General features: G+C 43.9%; 1 protein-coding gene across 1 annotated transcript in view; it reads left to right on the top strand.

The window, feature by feature from the left end:
- Positions 1 to 15,161, top strand: part of fam49bb (family with sequence similarity 49 member Bb) — a 54,099-nt gene that overhangs the window by 13,845 nt on the left and 25,093 nt on the right. The window contains exon 2 of the mRNA XM_053342724.1: positions 5,243 to 5,334. The gene's annotated coding sequence lies outside the window, so the exon portion shown is untranslated. The remainder of the gene's footprint in view (positions 1 to 5,242; positions 5,335 to 15,161) is intronic.

The following is a 15,161-nucleotide window of genomic DNA, read 5'->3' as shown; positions in this document are numbered from 1 at the left end:
TTTATCAGCATCATCATCATCATGTCCATATATGGACTTATCGTATGATGCATGGACCTGACCTTTGACCTCAGCATAGCCACACTTAGCATTAGCAGCTAAGAGGTATATCAGTGGTTATAAAATGATCTTCAAATGACAATAATATCGTTTATCGTCCAATAAACAATGAAAGTAGTGACAGCTGCTTAAAACCTTAATGAATATAATGATAAAAGTAATGATTATAACGCTTATAAATCTTTAAATGAGCTTCAGATTTATTCTACCTTCTTTAAATCCAGCTGAGAAAAAAACCAAACCCCCTCCTCCGAGTCATTTCAGTCTGAGTGTCTCCGGTCTCTCTGTAGCTGATATGTGGGAGTTTTTCTTAATGAAGTGATTTTTCCACTGAGGCTTCGTGGGCTTCCGAAACTTCACACATACACACACACACACACACACACACACAGACACACACACATACACATACACACACACACATGAACACGCACACACACACAGCCTATACATCCGTCCTTTAAGCCCCCTCAGCTTCTCGCTCACCAACAGGTAAAAACAAGGGAGAGTCATAGTAGGGGGGAGACTACAGGTTGTCATGGCAACTGGAGTTTTTTTTTTAATGGAGGTTTTTAGTCAGCGGAGTTGAAACTAACACCTGATTTATGTTCCGTTGTCACTTCAGTTCACTTCTGACTCCTGACTGAAAATGAATCTGTAATACTTTTCATTGATTCATTTTTTTTATTTTTTATTTTTTTTATGAATTGATGAGTCTCGTCTCTTAAATGTGAATGTTCTCTGGTAGCTTTGTTCGTCTATGGTGTTAAATTTAATGGGCAGGACAAAATCAGATACTTTAGGGCTGGGGTGTCAAACATGCGGCCCGTGGGCCAGATATGGCCCACCGAGGGGTGTGATCCGGCCCACTCGCCATCTACTGCTCTTTTCCTTCCTTCCATCTGTCCTTCTTACCTTCCTTTTTTCCTTTCTTCCTTCCATCTGTCCTTCCATCCGTCCTTCCTTCTGTCCTTCCTTCCTTCCTTCCTTTCTTCCTTCTTTTCTTCCTTCCATCTGTCCTTCCTTCCTTTCTTCCTTCTGTCCTTCTACCTTTCTTCCTTCTGTCCTGCCTTCCTTCTGTCCTTCCTTCCTTCTGTCCTGCCTTCGATCTGTCCTTCATTCCTTTATTCCTTTCTTCCTTCTGTCCTGCCTTCGATCTGTCCTTCATTCCTTTATTCCTTTCTTCCTTCTGTCCTTCCTTCCTTCCTTCCTTCACTATCTCTCTTTCCTACCTTTCTTCCCTCCTTCCTTTTGTCTGTCTTTCCTTTCTTCTCTCCTTCCTTCCTTCCTTCCTTCCTTCCTTCCTTCTGTCCTTCCTTTCATCTGTCCTTCCTTCCTTTCTTCCTTCTGTCCTTCCTTCCATCTGTCCTTCCTTCCTTTCTTCCTTCTGTCCTTCCTTCCATCTGTCCTTCCTACCTTCCTTTTTTCCTTTCTTCGTTCCTTTATTCCTTTCTTTCTTTCTTCCGTCCATCCTTCCTTCCTTCCTTCACTATCTCTCTTTCCTACCTTTCTTCCCTCCTTCCTTTTGCCTGTCTTTCCTTCATTCCCTTCTTATTTCCTTATTTCCTTCCTTCCTTCTTTCCCTCCATCTTTTTAATGATCCAGCCCACATGAGATCAAATTGGTCTGTACGTGTAATTTTTTTCACAATTTTCTGACATTTTATGGACTTATCATGTAAATAATGATCAGATTAATTGATTAATATAAATAATAAGTGGTTGCAGCCTCTCTACTGTACAGTCAGCAATGAATAAGATCTTAATGAAGGTTATAAGTGTGTGTTTTTTGTTGCTATATTCAGTATTTTAAGGTGTTTCTATTATTTTGTCCATTTACATATGAGAGGATAAACTCAATAACCCATGTGTGTGTGTGACAGTCAGGCTCCATGTATAGATCCTATTGATTAGCTCTGTACTCTGTAGTCACATCCAGCACATGTTTTTACTGTCTGCTCACACACACATACACACACACACACATACACACACACACACACACACACACACACACACACACACACACAGTCTGCAGCAGGCCCACACATGTTGGCCCACATTCATTGACCTCTTCATGTGGTGCAGTGACTGTACTTGTTGTTACATTAATGTTATTGCAGCTACACACACACACACACACACACACACACACACACACACACACACACACAGAGAGAGGATTACAATGATAGTCAGGAAGGATTGTGATGTGGCACAGCTTCACAAAAAACACTCCCAGTAACCCCAAAAACCTTTAAAACCTCCTTTTCTGATATTTAGATAAAGATTTGTGGCTTTAATTTTACCCCCCCCCCCCTCCTCCTCTTCGTCCCCCTCCTCTTCCTCCTCCTCTTCCTCACTGACTTTGTCTTTATTTAAATCGCTCCTTTTCTTTCAAGTTTTTTGTTACGATAACGAGCTTCTCACGTGACGCAGCGGATGCCTTCACGGTAATCAGAAGCAGCAAACGTAGCAACACCCCCACCGAACTCACACACACACACACACACACACACACACACACACACACACACACACACACACACACACACACACACACACACACACACACACACACACACACACACACACGGATCTGGACTGGAGTAGTTCCTCACCCCGTTGGGTTTAATGGTTGCTCGGAGAGATGAGTAAAAGCTGAATCACCACACACACTTTTAAATGATCTCATCATGTGGGTCTTTTCTCCCAGCAGCTCGGAGAATGAATGAAAGTAGTCTCTCTAAATACACACACACACACACACACACACACACACACACACACACACACACACACACACACACACACACACACACACACATAAATATATCTTTAAATAACATGATTACCACATATATTATAATCAGGAAATCAATTAGGAGCAGCTTGTTGAAGTGTACTTAGTGTGTTAGTATTTAACTTAACCCTTTATTGGGCAAATAGTTATATTTGGTAACTTCTGTAAATATCCCAAAATATCCATCCTTCCTTCTTTCCTTCCTTCCTTCCTTCCTTCCTTCCTTTCCTTCCTCCCTGCCTTCTTTCTTCCCTTCCTCTTTTCCTTTGTCCCTCCCTCGTTCCTTATTTCCTCCGTCCTTCCTTCCTTCCTTTCCTTCCTTCCATCTGTCCTTCCTCCCTCCCTCCTTCTCTTCTCCCGTCCTTCTTTCCTTCCTCCATCCTTCCTTCCTTCCTTCCTTTCCTTACTTCCATCTGTTCTTCCTCCCTCCCTCCTTCTCTCCTCTCTTCCTTCTTTCCTTCCTCCATCCCCGTTTCTTCTGCCTTCCTTCCTTCCTTCTTTCTTCCCGTCCTGTTTCTTTTTCTTGTTTCTTCAACTTTAAACTTATTCTAGTTCAGTTTCAGTATTTTATTATTCTAATTTCAGCTTGAAGTTCATCAAATCACATAAACGAGATTTTAACGACGCTGAAATAATCCTGGTGAATTTATGAATGTGAACTGATGCAGAGACTAATTATAAGTCAGAATATGAACAGTATGTAAAGGGTTAATGCCTGTGTTTAACTTAATAATAATTAACCCTTTACATACTGTTCATATTCTGACTTATAATTAGTCTCTGCATCAATTCACTTTCATAAATTCATCCATCAGTCATTAATAAATATTTGATTCATCCTTCAGTTTGATTAAAAAGACTTTCACAATCACTATTTTATGATCCAGGTGAACATTTTATAGGACATAAGGAAAGTTTTAATATTGATTTTTTTTTAATTTTGTTATAAGTACACATCAAATTTGTGCATTTGCATAAATAAAAATGTATCAGTTGCACTAAATTTAAAATAAATGATGTATTTTATTTCCATTTTTGTATATTTGGGGTCACATTAGGTCAAGTCTGACTAAAAGAAATGGCTTTTAAATGTGAAAATGGGTCAAATTTAACCCTGAACAGCATGTAAGGGTAAAAAGAGTTCAAAGTTTTTAAGCTAAAGTAAAAACCCCCATCTCATCATCTTTCTCATCATCATCATCATCATCTCATCATGAAGTAGTTTACAGATGCTAACGAGCCTGTGTGACCGTGTGTGTGCTCCATCAAACTCGTCCTCGTGTCACGGCCCCCAGCTGTAAGCCTGATGCGTCTGTGACTCCCATGATGCCCGGCCACAGATGTCACCCACCACTGCACCCCCACCCCCCCCCCCCCCAACCCCCCCACCCTCTGCTCCCCCTCGCCCTTGTGACATGTCAGGTCTGCTGGATTTAAGGAGCAAGTCACAGTCAGTTTTGCATCCAGAATACGACGATAAGAAGAAGAAGAGAAATAAGAGAGGTGGACAATTTCTCAGCTTTAATTCAATTTATTCTATCGAGTGTCTAGTCCACTTCTCTAAGAACCCCCCCCCCCCCCCCCCTTTATTTTTATCTTCTCACGGCGTATTATGTCTTTACTCGATCATGTGTCAACTCGCGCAGGTTTTTTGAAGTCTGATCACATTCATGCATGACCAACAAGAGAGCGAGAGGGGGAGAGAGAGAAGTGGGTGAGTGTTTGTAGGAGGAGGAGAAAGCAAAGGGAAGGAAAACCTTTTTTGGTCCTAATGGTCTCAGTCTAATGAGTCTTTACTCTCCATTGATGGGGGGGGGGGGGGGGGGGGGGGGGTAAAGCTGAGGAAACTCAACTTTAAAAAATGTGTTTTTAGTTTGAAGTTTGACTCGATCCTTAAACTTTTTAAATTGAATGAAAAAGTGTGAGTTGGATTGGCTGAGTGGGTGTTTGTAGGAGGAGGGAGAAGAAAAACCTGAAGCTCGCTGAATCAGAGGAAGTGTTGCACAATAGGAAGTGGTGTGTGTGTGTGTGTGTGTGTGTGTGTGTGTGTGTGTGTGTTTTTTAATGCGTCTGTTTGTTCCATGTTTTCTTAAAAAACTAAAAAACAAAAGACTACAATTAGCCAACGTTTCATAAAGGAAGGTGTAAGGAGGGGACAAGCTGTTTACTGCATGTTCATCAAAAGAAGCAGCATAGTAGTGTTAGCAGTGTTGAGGTGTGACAGGAAGTGAGTAATAATGCTACAGGACCAGGATGTGCTTTAAACCACCAAAATCTCCACATTTTCAGCCCTCGCTATAGATTCTTATGCCTTTATTTGGAGTTGGGTGTGATCTTATATCTGTGTGTGTGTGTGTGTGTGTGTGTGTGTGTGTTTTAGAGGCTGACCTCTGCTGGAGGACTGTGACCCGAGGCCACCTGCCAGGCCGGGCCTCCCTGCTCCTGACTGACAGTCACACAACTCCACTGCTGGTGAGTCCTTGTTACCAAAATCACACCTGTGCAAAGGAAGAAAGCTTTATGTGTGTGTGTTTGTGTGTGTGTCCTTTTTTAATGCAGCTTTTCTCAGTTTTGCACGATAGTAAACTCAACATCTATTGGGGTTTTGTTAACTTTTTGTCATCTGAATATGTTAAGTTGGTCCTCAGGGATTAGTAATGGACATTTTTCATCATTTTCTTACATTATATAGACTGTAAAATCAATCAAATGCATTGCAAAGTAAATCTGGAGCTAATTTGAGCCTTTAGTCATCTTTGTGGTGTGTTTGTGTGTGTGTGTGTCCTGCTTAATGCAGCTCCAAAATACCCACAATTCACTGGTGCGTGCCTCTAAAATGTGAATATTTGCAAGTTTTCTCAGTTTTGCATGATGGTAAACTCAACATCTATGGGGGTTTTGTTAACTTTTGGTCATTTGAATATGTTATTTTAGGCTTCAGGGATTAATAATGGACATTTTTCATCAGTTTCTTACATTATATACACTGTAAAAAAAAAATACATTGCAAAGTAAATCTGCAGCTAATTTGAGCCTTGGTTATCTTTACAGTCCTGTCACTGCAGCTCAATATGGAAACAGATAAAAAAAGGGATTTGCATCTGTGATTAATATCTGCTTTAAATGCTGCATTCACCTGGATTAGTTCAGGAAGGAAGGAAGGAAGGAAAGGAGTGAGGAGGGAGGGAGGAAGGAAGGGAGTAAGGAGGGATGGAGGAAGGAAAGGAGGGAGGGAGGGAGGGAGTAAGGAGGGAGGGAGGAAGGAGAGAAGGAAGGAAGGGAGGAAGGAGAGAAGGAATGGAGGAAGAACAGAAGGAAAGGAGTAGGGAGGGATGGAGAAAAAGAGGAAGGGAGGGAGGAAGGGATGAAGGAGAGAAGGAAAGGAGTAGGGAGGGATGGAGGAAAAGAGGAAGGGAGGAAGGAAAGGAGGGAGGGAGGGAGGGAGGGATGGAGTAAGGAGGGAGGCAGGAAAAGAGGAAAGGAAGTAAGGAAGGAAGGGAGGGAGGGAGGGATGGAGTAAGGAGGGAGAGAGGGCGGAAAAGACGAAGGAAGTACGGAAGGAAGGAAAGGAGTAAGGAGGGAGAGAGGAAAAGAGGAAAGAGGGAAGGAAGGAAAGGAGGAAGGAAGGAAGGAACCATTGCTCCAAATATCGGCATCATGTAAAACAGACTGGTCAAACTTTCCTCTAACAGCCTGAATGTCTGTATTATCTGCTCCCTGACGTCGTCTGGGTTCCTACAGCGCCGGCTCTCTCTCTCCTCTCAGATTAGCATCTGCTTATCTGCTCTTTAGTTGTTTACACTCCTATTTATAAACTATTGAAGGACGCGTCTCGTATCTGATCCTCATTTGAATGCCTGAAAAGCAGCAGCCGCTACGTCACTTCTCTTGTTTTCTTTTAAATAGTGTGGTATGTTTTTCTTCTTCTATTGTTTCTCAGTCGTTTAGGTCACAGTGCTGCTTTTAACCCTCCTGTCGGCCATCTTTTTTAACTGTTCCTTCTTTCCTCCTTTCCTTCCTTCCTTCCTTCTGTCCTTCATTTCTCCCTCCCTCCTTCTTTCCTTCCCTCATTCCTTCCTTCTTTTCCTTCCTCCCTCATTCCTTCCTTCCTTTCCTTCCGCCCTTACTTCTTTCCTCTGCCCTTCTTTCCTTCCTTCCTCCCTTACTCCTTTCCTTTCCTTCCTTCCTTCCTTCCTTCCTTCCTTCCATCCTTCTCTCCTTCCTCCCTTCCTTCCTTCTCTCCTTCCTCCCTTCCTCTTTTCCTCCCTCCCTCCTTTCCTTCCTTCCTTCGTTCTCTCCTTCCTCCCTTCCTCTTTTCCTCCATCCCTCCTTCCTTCCTTCCTTCCTTCCTCCCTTCCTTTCTTTCTTTCTTTCTTTCTTTCTTTCTTTCCTTCCTTCCTTCCTTCCTCCTTTCCTTCCTTGACCTGAGTACAACAGGAGGGTTAAAGGACTAAATAGGTTCCTGGTGTTTTCGTTGGTCTCAGTATAGATGTGAGGAAGGATGATGATGATGATGATGGTGACTTCTCGCTCAGCTGCAGGAAGAATAAAATGAGACATTTCCATCTATTTTCTTACTAATTTTAATATGAATCACTCGCCTTTCAGCTGCTGATTTTTTTTTTTTTTTTTACCACATGTGATTAGGGGGTTGTGGGTGAGAAAATGCAGCTAGAAAAATGGATTCATGTCTTTTTTTTTTTTTTTTTTTTTTAAAGAAGGATGTGGGGGGAAGAAAAAAAAAGGATGATAAGTAGGACAGTGTCTGCTTTAGTTTGACTGTGATGCTCTCTGTGGACACGCTGCCCCGAGCCAGCGGAGGATAAAACACTGCTGTATGAGACACAAGAGGGATAGTTCAACTCTTCTACTGTCTAAAATTTACCAAAATAAAAGCACGAAAGTATTCAATTATTATTAAAACTGCTGGTTAAATTTAAAAAGCATGCTCTCTTGGATAAATGACTCCACTACAACTTTACAACTTCTTTATTGGCAATCATCAGCTCAGACACACACACACACACACACACACACACACACACACAGCTACAGACATGTCATTATGTAAGACCCGCCCCTGGTGCACCTATACGCCTATTATAGTCTTAATGTGCCGTGCATGTGTAACGCCGGTGCAGGAAGTGAAGTGCATTGTGGGCTATAAAAAAAAGGAGTTGAGTAATGTAGGTGCTCCCAGCTTCCTGCTTCCTTCTCCTCTCCTCTCTCCCTCCCTCCCTCCCTCCCTCCCTCTCTCCCTCCTTCTCCTCCAAGGGCAGACTGTTTATGTAATGGCAGGACGGACGCAGGGTCACTGCCCAGCGTCTCCTCACATGACAACCACTTCTAAAGCCTTTAAAAAAAAACAAAAAAAAAATGTATTTAATAGTCGGTTACATTGTGGTGTTGACTCTTTGTGGTTTTACACTCAAACATGACCTACATTTTCCTCATTATACACCCAGAATATGTCTTTTTTTTTTTAAGCAGGGTTTCCTGTTCACATCTTCCTCCCGCAGCAAAGGGAGCTATTATTATTTCAATGCTACTGTTTCTTCATGTCTTCCTTCATCTCCTCTCCTCTCCTTTTTTTTTATTAAACCAGTCATCGTAGATAGCACGTCTGCCCATCCCTGTTGTATTTTTCCTCCCGTGTCTCCTTGGAGATTGTTACCATGACACATGGCTATCATTTGATTGGCTCATCCCCCCCATTCGGTGCAGGAATGCTTCGCCGTTTTGACAGCTTAAGCCTCAGGTGGTTCACATATATATAGGATCACTAAGTCAGTGTATCCTCAAGAGAGATCGGTAGTATGTGTATATGTCTGTGTGTGTGTCTGCGTGTGTGTGTGTGTGTGTGTGTGTGTGTGTGTGTGTGTTGGCTAATGCAAAGCTGCCGTGGCGTTGTAGCAAAGACTCAAATCCATTGACTTTAAATAGCCTGAATGGTTATTTTAACTAGCACGCAGCACACAACCCTGTGGCAGTGCAGGGGAGATGTAGACATGTTGCATTATGAATGGAGAGTGGAGCTGAGTTAATGCTGTGTGTGTGTGTGTGTGTGTGTGTGTGTGTGTGTGTGTGTGTGTGTGTGTGTGTGTGTGTGTGTGTGTGTGTGTAGGCTGGATTAGCCTCTCTAAACCAGAGGAGAAGGTGGAGAGGGGAGACGTTTGGTACAGTAGCCTGAGGTGAAGCTTTTCTTGGCTCTCTGGTTGCTAGGATCATAATTGGGTCAGTGCTGCCCCCTCCTGGTGAGTCTTGGTAGTGTCGTACCTCTCTCAGCTGATGGATTGTACACAGAAAATAAAGGTTAATGCAACTGAATCAAATTTAAAGCTATAAAATTATGATTTTTATTTGTTTCTTTTTGAGTTATGCTTACAAACACATGATCGAATATCAGACTTAGCAAACTCAGAATACTATAAAGAGAAATGCAGCATGTCACAATCCCATATATTTATATATGTAGTAGACAAATAGATATCTAAGTAAATGCATTTATGATTTTTAAAGCTATTATTTATATGGTTTTGTGAGCTAAAGCTGCAAATTTAACATGTAGCAGATGGTATAGATGCTTTCACACCTTGTTAGGATGGTTAAAGTGGTTAAAGTGGTTAAATTGAAGCTTGTAGTAGCTCTATACTTTGATATAAATGATAAAAAAAATCAGTGTAGAAACTACTATGTGTGATATTAATAACCAGAGAAACTAAGAATATATCACTTCTCTTGGTTTTACCATTATGACCATTTTTATACCTTGATAGGAGCATCTAATCCTGGTGGAGAGATACAGCTCATAAAATCCAAAATATAATAATAATATTTGTGGAAATGTTTTATTTTTAGGTGCAACTGGTAACATCAAATTATATTACATTTCATTTTCCACTCCTGCCTGTTTAAGGATTAATGCCTCTAATTAGAATAAAACATATTAAATAGTCAGTAGTAGAATGAGTGTGTGTGTATTAACAGTTTCTCCATCAGCATGCATGATTAAAAGAAAAAGAAGATATTTTTATTACGTAGATATTTAAGTTGCTCCACTCTTGACTCAGCATCCAGCGCTGCCTCCGCCTCCGCCTGCTGAATAGGTAATGTGAGGTGATCCGTCTGAGTGAGTGTAATATGTAGAGTGGCTTGTTATGTCAGCTAAAAGCTCCCAGCTTCTCTTAGCTTATATATTATTTATGTCAATGGAGAGAGAGAGAGAGGGGGAGGGGGGTTGGGGGGGTGACACTGTGTGTAAAACTTCCTGTCTGGACCCTCCCTTGTGTAGCTGACGTTAGTGCTGCTGTCATCGTGGCGCAGGGGGGACGGGGGTGGAGGGAGGGGGGGCTTAGAAATGTCTGGCAGCTTTTAATGAAACATGGAAATAACATTTACTCTGCAGAAATGTCATTTTAAATTTGGTGCATTTTAATGAAAAGCGGATGCACCTCCCTGCAACTGAAATAGCTGCATGTGACCACCGGGTGGCGCTATTGCATCAGACATCAGTCCTCCTGCTGCTGCTGCTGCTCATCATAATCCCAAAAAGCTGATATGTCTCTTTATTATTATTTTTTTATGCAGCTATTTTCTGCAGAGAGTAAAAAAAATCTACCATTATTTCAAAATAAAAGCATCCCTATAAAGCCAATTTATCACACTGTACTTATTAAGATATTTATATATGTAGGTTTGATTTGGGAGTGGCCTCCTCTGTGTGTGTATGTGCACATCATTTCTCTCCCACCAGATGGCGCTCTGCTCTTACTAGATGACATGCCGGCACTCTTTTTTTTGTTTTTTTTTCTATCTGACATTCATCATCCCTCCAAAAAACCCTCCACTGTGCCCCACCCAAAAATACAGTTAGGGTACTACATCTTTATATATAGTGATGCTGCTCTGTTTTATATCAATGTCAACCTTAAAGTCTGTAAATTAGACTCTTTTTGAGGATGAATGTTGAATGAATGAATGAATGAATGAATGAATGAAAGAGGGTGATTTAAGGATACAGTGAGTCACAGTCAGAAGGTCAGACGAGTACTGATGGTTCGGGGGTGTTTTTAGATATATATAAAGAAGAATTAGGGGTTGGGTGGGCGGGGGGGGGGGGGTGTCTCTGTGGTTAATGGGTCTGGGAGGCAGCTGCCCTAAGGGAGGCCGACCACAGTGAGTCAGTACGTTACCCCTACCTCCCCCCTCCTCTTCCTCCCTTCATTTTTGTATTTTTTTTTTTTTTACTATCTTCCTAACACATGCTAGGAAAAGGAGTCAGAGGACTGTCAAGGGCAGGGTGGGGATGCAGGATGCAGGAGGAGGTTGCTTAGCGAGGCAGATGCTGCAGCAGGGAGTCAAAGTTGTAAAAATTTTAGGGGAGGAGAATGAAACATCTTAAACTTCTCTTTTTAGCTCCTAGAAGAAATATTATCACTCCCCCCCCCCCCCTCAATACTTAGCTGCATCTTTATTTGTAAGATGATCATGAGAGGAGTTTTAGTAGCTTTACTGGCGGCAATTTAAAAGCATTGATCTGCAGCATTTCTCTCTCTCTCTCTCTCTCTCTCTCTCTGTCTCTGTCTCTGTCTCTGTCTCTCTCTCTCTGTCTCTGTCTCTGTCTCTGTCTCTCTCTCTCTCTCTCTCTCTCTCTGTCTCTCTCTCTGTCTCTCTCTCTCTCTGTCTCTGTCTCTGTCTCTGTCTCTCTCTCTCTCTGTCTCTCTCTCTCTCTCTCTCTCTCTCTCTCTCTCCCTCTCTCTCTCCCTCTCCGTCTGTGTTTTGAGTATAGAAGTGTCATATCAGTGTGACTAAAGAGCCTCTTCTTCTTCATCATCATAGAGATTGATTTCAATGAAAGCCTTGCCGGGGTTTTATTTCAGCTGACTCTCTCTCTCTCTCTCTCTGTGTGTGTATATATATGTGCCTGTTGCCATGGTTTCCAACTTTCATCAGGTGCCATACAAAACAGACAGAGAGGAGAGGAGAGAGAGAGAGGGAGGTTTAGGAGAGGGGGTTAACTGAGGATGAGGCGCTCCCTCTTTCATCCCTCCTGCTCTGATCTGCTTCTCTGGACAAAACACTTTTTTTTTTTTAGTGTGTGTTTGTCATTGTCTTCTTCTTCTTCAGTTTTTTTAAGGGAGTGATATTTTCAGCAGCAGCAGTAGGAGTAGGAGGAGGAGGAGGTGGAGGTGGTGGTGGAGGAGAGAGAAAGATGAGACAGCTGATACCCCGCGTGTCACCTCGAGTATCATCGCCTGCCGCCGCCGCCGCCGTCGTCCGTGGTAACACACTCAGTCGAGATCGAGATGCAGTAGCGCGCGCCGAGGTTTGTTTTGATTTGCCGGAATCTGGGTGAGGGGGGCATTAGCTGATGTTTACGCGGGTTTCAACAATACGGAGGCGTGGCTAGGAGGTAATCTCGTTCGACCCCCCCCCCCACCCCACCCCACCCCTCCTCTTCACCCCTCCACCACCATAAACAAACAAATGGCTAGACCCCTCCCCTCCCCTCCCTTTCCTCCCCTCCCCTAAGCCATTTTTTAGTCAGCTGGGTAGGATTGGCAAGAGCTAGGTGAGGGTGGGGGGTGAAGAGAAGTTGAGTTAGAGAGAGTAAAAGGGGGGGGTTGTTAGATGCCAACCCCCACCCCCCCACCCCCCTCCATTTTTTTTGGGCAAGTGCTCCCCCATTTTCTGCCTGTCGAATCGGGCCAGTGTCAGCGAGCTCCGGCGGGTCCAGGTCTGGCCGAGTGGGCTAATGCGATGTGGCGTGTCACCCGGGGAATCTAGGTCAAGTTTTAAAGCTGCCTGGCTCTGCCCGCCTCTGCCGCAGTGTGACGCTTTTAAAAAAGAAAAAAAAAAAAATCCCCTCCCTCTCTTCTTCTATTTTTTTTTTTTTTTTTTACTCACACACGATAACAACATTCAGCACAAATCTCCACCTTCACTACAATTTTTTATCTTTATTTAAAACATCTAATATCAGCTTTTACAGACCTACATATTATCAGACACTGCTGCTGCCGCCGCTCCCCATCCCCCCCCCACCTCCATCCCCGTCTCTCTCTCTCTCTCTCTCTCTCTCTCTCTCTCTCTCTCTCTCTCTCTCTCTCCTCTCTCTCTCTCTCTCTCTCTCCTCTCTCTCTCTCCTCTCCTCTCCTCTCTCTCTCTCTCTCTCTCTCTCTCACACCCGAGGCAAGCGCTCAGCCTCTCCACGGGCAGAGCCCACGTGACGTTGTGTGTCTGCGCCCGCTCCGGTTGAAAAGGGGGGGGTGAGGGGGTAGGAGGAGGAGGAGGGCGTTGTTTTTCCTCCTCCTTCCCATAGTAAAACAGCAGGGCACGTGGATCCTCATGCTGCAGCCCAGTAGTGGAATGTCAGCACTATCCCTCCCTTTACATTAGCCAGCCATCAGCACCCCTCCTCTCCCTCTACTCCCCCCTCCCTCTTTGCCAGCCCCGAGCCATTTTTGTTAGGACTCCACCCCTGCCACCCCTGCCACCGCAGTGCCCGATTTCAGCCGTGCCCCCTTCTCCTCTACTTATTTTTAAAAAGGGGGGGGGGGGGGGCACAAGTGGCTGGAAGGATGCTTTTAATATTAAAAAAAAAAAAAAAGCCAGTGCCATTCAGAGGTCAAGCTGCTGCATGGGCGTGGCACCAAAACAACCTCTCCCTCTCTCTCTCTCTCTCTCTCTCTCTCTCCCTCTCTCCCTCTCTCCCTCTCTCCCTCTCTCCCTCTCTCTCTCTCTCTCTGCACCATCTACAAATATTTGGCATCATTACACATCAAATAATTTCACTTCTTTATATTAACTCTCATGCAGCGGGAATAGACAACATGCATCTTCTATAAGCAGCAGTGACTTTAATATAACACTTCCACTTGTCATGTTTTAACAGCTTCTTTCTTTTCTTTTTCTTTTCTATTTAAACACTGTTCATAAATATTGGGAATTTGCTGAGCTGCACAGAATAAATCTAATCAAATTAAACCACTAAGTGCTCAGTAGTGGAATTAAATATTTCTCCCATCATCTCCAGTTCACTTCACTCCCTCTTACTAATCCGCTGTTTTTTGGCGCATTACCTCATCTGTATTAATATATTCATGTTGCTTTCAAGTCCTTACTACTACTGTACTCTCTACTCCTCTCAACCCCTTTTGTGTGCCGCCGTCTGATTGGCTGCCGCAATGTTTTCAATGGCACCAAATTTTTTTTGACTCCATGGATACAGCGAGCTGTTGGGTAGATTGGCTCGGCCAATAGGAGAGCAGCGCGGGCTCCCGCTTGTCAGATTCTGCCCCACGGCCTTAGAGGCAACCCTCCCCTCCCCTCCCCTCTCTGAGAGCACGCGATGGCTCAGCGGGGGGTTCAAAACAACAACAAGGGCTGTCGTCAATCTCTCTGTGGTGCCCAGGTCATGCCAACACTCTTTTTTTTTTTTTTGGGAGGGGGGGGTCTTCATCCTCACACTCCTCACACTCCTCACACTCCTCTCATTCCTCTCTCTATCTCTCTCTTTTTGCTGTGCTATCACTAAGAAACCAGTTCACACTCCAATTTATCTTTTTAAAGCAGCTTTTATCATCATCAGAAGTCTCTATGAGCTACAAAGTTTTATTTTTAGGATGTTTTTTTTAAAATAATCCTATATAAATGACTGTCAGGCTGACGTTTATTTGAGATGCACAAATTAAATCATGTCTTATTGTAAGTGTACTTCAAGTTCCTCTGGTGACTTTGAAATGCAGCCATAAGAAATCCCTGTCCTTAAAATGACCTCATTTCATACAACACAAGGGAGCGGCGGGGCGCGCTGGAGCCCCTACGAGGCTGGCAGTGCCCTCAGTCGAAGCGTCGCACGCACTGGCATCTCCTGTCAAGCTCCGAGGGAGGGAGGGGTGCAGGGTGGGAGGAGGAGGAGGAGGGAGGGAAGGAAGGGGGGAGAGGGGCGAGCGAGCTTCCTCCTTCAGCCTGCGAGCTGCTGAAAGGTGGCAGTAGAGGACCAGTAGAGGAGGAAGAGGAGGAGGAGGAGGAGGGGGTGTGGTTGTGATGGTGATGATGGGCAGCAGTGGTGGGCATCATCCAGCAGGGGCGAGGTCAGTGACAGCTCTTCATCCCTCGTCGAGGTTGGATCAGGTCCCGTTTTTTTTCCCGACAGCCAGCGAAGGTGGCGGCGTTGGCACAGTCAGACATTCAGGTCACATTAGTCGGAGGGTAAGAAGACGAAGCCGGACAAGGCAGGTGGGGCTTTGCAGGTGTTCAAAGGCTTCAACTGAGTATTAAAAAAAAGAAAAGAAAGA

This window comes from Scomber japonicus, chromosome 21 (assembly GCF_027409825.1).
Source record: "Scomber japonicus isolate fScoJap1 chromosome 21, fScoJap1.pri, whole genome shotgun sequence".
Classification (NCBI taxonomy): Eukaryota; Metazoa; Chordata; class Actinopteri; order Scombriformes; family Scombridae; genus Scomber; species Scomber japonicus.
Note: the sequence above shows the minus strand (reverse complement) of the source record. Positions and strands in the feature narration are given on the sequence as shown.